This window comes from Amphimedon queenslandica, unplaced genomic scaffold (assembly GCF_000090795.2).
Source record: "Amphimedon queenslandica unplaced genomic scaffold, v1.1 AMPQUscaffold_13328, whole genome shotgun sequence".
Classification (NCBI taxonomy): domain Eukaryota; kingdom Metazoa; phylum Porifera; class Demospongiae; order Haplosclerida; family Niphatidae; genus Amphimedon; species Amphimedon queenslandica.
Window position 1 is genome coordinate 27,531 of NW_003546436.1, and position 3,136 is coordinate 30,666.

General features: G+C 36.7%; 1 protein-coding gene and 1 long non-coding RNA gene across 4 annotated transcripts in view; both read right to left on the reverse strand.

Annotated features, from left to right (window-relative positions):
• Positions 1-3,136, reverse strand: part of LOC100634778 (protein-glutamine gamma-glutamyltransferase K-like) — a 13,616-nt gene that overhangs the window by 3,584 nt on the left and 6,896 nt on the right. The gene's annotated exons all lie outside the window — the stretch shown is intronic.
• LOC109583106 (uncharacterized) lies at positions 1,803-2,465 on the reverse strand. The gene is made up of 2 exons (XR_002185370.1): positions 2,428-2,465; positions 1,803-2,336 (listed from the first exon to the last, which is right to left on the reverse strand). It is a non-coding gene; the product is annotated as an uncharacterized LOC109583106 (long non-coding RNA).

A 3,136-nucleotide genomic window follows, 5' to 3' on the forward strand; every position in this document is an offset into this window, starting at 1 on the left:
TGGAGTGGAGACACAACAGTGACATCCAAAGCTGCTGGGCGGCCCAGCGACCATGATGGGATAATAATAATAATAATAATAATAATAATAATAATTATTATTATTATTATTATTATTATTATACAACAATAGAGAAAGTAACACATACACATAGATAAAACATTATGATGGAAATAGAGGGAAAGCCCTACAGAACAAAACAAATAAAGAAATAGGAAAATCTGAAAGAAAAAGGAAAGCAGTTAGATGTTCCCATCCACAGTAGGTGGAAGAGAGGGAGAGCGGCTAAGCCACATGTGGGCGTTGGCACGCCAGAGACAAACAGAAAGTCTCTGAAAAAGGTGTTGGGTCACTTCAAGAGGATCTAGACCCCGACGCAATCCAAGATGACGACCAATGGAGCGAAGGACAGACACAGCTTTCTGGCTCCACCCACCCAGAGTCTCCATAGCTAAAGGCTGAAAGAAAATGCCATTTCTCCGGCAATCCTCAAAGTGCACGATGTTCTTCCGCTCTTCAGCAAATAGGAGGGCATAGCCACGATCAGAAGCAGACCGATCAAGGGTGAGTTGCTGGAGCAGGGAGATTACAGTAACGTCCATTGCTGCTGGCTGACCGAGGGACCAGGATGGAATAAAAATATCAGTGGGACGGGAAACAGAACCAGGCACCAGTGAAGGGACCTCCCTGCGAGGGGACAGAGCAGCTGATTGAGCAGCTGAATAAATGATGTCCCTTAAGGTCCCTATACACCAGGCAATGCTATTGCAGGCAATCTGTGGTTACTTTGATCTTCAGGCAACAGTGCAACACTCTGTTGCCTAGAATAGAAACATGTTCTATTCTAGGCAACACATTGCTTACAACATCAAAGTAACCACAGATTGCCTGCAATAGAATTGCCTGGTGTATAGCGGCCTTAAGACTGTTGTGCCTAGAAATTCTGTCACCATTGCCACCGCAGGCCACTGCATGATCACCATAGGGGTCTGATGGACGGAGACATATTGAACAATCGAGACCCGAATCAGAAAGAGGAATCCCAAGCCAGTACCTTATACAAGAAACAAACTCAGGACTCAGAAAGTGCAACCCCAAGTTGGGGGAGGGGAGGACTGTTATTATTATTATTATTATTATTATTATTATTATTATTATTATTACTTGTTGTATTCTTCTTTCAGTGAGTACTTGTGTTATTGCAGTGATCATGTGTCCTGGAGTGTATCCCTCTGATACTTTAGCTAATGAGCTCATGTCAAATCCATCAGTAACATGACCGCCAAGTTTCAGTATAAGACTCTTCCACTGCACTGATAGTACATAAAATAATAAAACAATTGTATTATTAATTTTTGCTATTCTACACGTGCATGTTTGAACTGATTCGATTCCGATGTCAATTTTTCAAAATATGGCCATTTTTAAAAACTGCCAAAAACCTAAAAAATACCCAAGGCTATTATAGCCCATGGTTTTTTCCAAAAAATGGCTCCAAAGTTACCCCAAACTTTTATTACATTTTCTGATACATATTAATATCCTTATGCTCTGTAGAAAGTTTGAGCCGATTCCGACTTCAATTTTTCGAGTTACGGCCATTTTTAAAAAAATCCAAAAATCTGAAAAATACCCAAGGCTATTATAGCCCATGGTTTTTTTCCAAAATATGGCTCCAAAATCACTCCAAATTTATATTACATTTTCTGATAAATAATCACATGCAAACAAATCATGGAGTATCAATCAGATACACTCATTTATAAACAGTACACTCCAATGCATTTCACTATTCAACTGTCTAGGATCATAATTAATACTAAACATAGTTTGAAACTAACAATAACTATTCCAATGATAATAAACATAGTTTGATAGTATCAGTGATAATTCTAATTATAGAGATAGGGAAATTAGTACATGATGACAGCTCAGCTTTTACAACTCAACTAATTAACAAATGAATCAGCAAGTGTCAGCAAAAATAATAATAAACAGAACAAAATGAAATACTATAGACAATCATCCACTAACTAATTATTGACAATATTTATCTCTAATGTAACTAGCAATAGATTTCTCTTCTATTGTATCCAGTGCTGTAGCTAATGATGACCAACTGGGACATCCTTTCTCTCTCGCTCCATCTTCTCCTCTTAACCAGGCAGACATACACTCACGGAAACACTCCATTGTCTTTCCTCTATAGTCAGTATCTATAGCCTTTAGTCTAGGATCATATAATCCTAAATGAAGTCCGAACTGATACCATTTAGTACAATCCAATTGATTGTGTATTGTTAGTTCTTCAATGATAGTAGCAAGATCTTTAATATCTATAACAATAATAATTAATAATGTGTATATACACTGTACAGTCTACACTCCCACTACTTGACAATTGTCATAGTACATATTATGACATACCTAGCTTTATTGGAGTCAATGGTGTCTTGAATTCTTCAGTTATTTCAATCACTTCCTATACAATAACAATAATAATAATAATAACTGATATTTGTCACTGTGCTTGTTTATCAAGGTGATTATACATCAGTAGTGTATTGCTGAAAGGTCAGTTTAAGAGATGTACAAGTATATATTATTAGTAGTAAAAGCCACACAATGACAACCCACAATTATGACAAAGACTGAGTAATTGATAAGAAATAAAGATATGACCTTTTGATTATCAGTGCTTGTATTAATGTATCAAACAGTTTGTGTGTGTTAATTCTTACCTTAATATCACGCCCTCCTAATAGTGACAGGTTACTAATATCTGATAATGATTCATCAGGAAGGATCTCCTTCAATTCTGTTTGTCCTTTATTATTCACAAGAAATGGTTTCCTTTTCTTAATCGCCAACAGTACATTATATATGCCATAAGTTGTCCTTTCTCTTGGTGTATTCACAGGATAGGCTAGTTCTTTAGGATCAATAACTAACTCTTTTACCTCTAGACTGGGACAGGATCCTTTATAAACACTCATTACCTCTCCTATCACATCTCTTCTTACAGACACCATATTGTCACTGTAACCTTTCTTACAGGACATCATTACTAGTACACACTGACTCTCATCCACAATCTCTACTAATACTCTTACACCATTGTCATCAAACCAGTGAA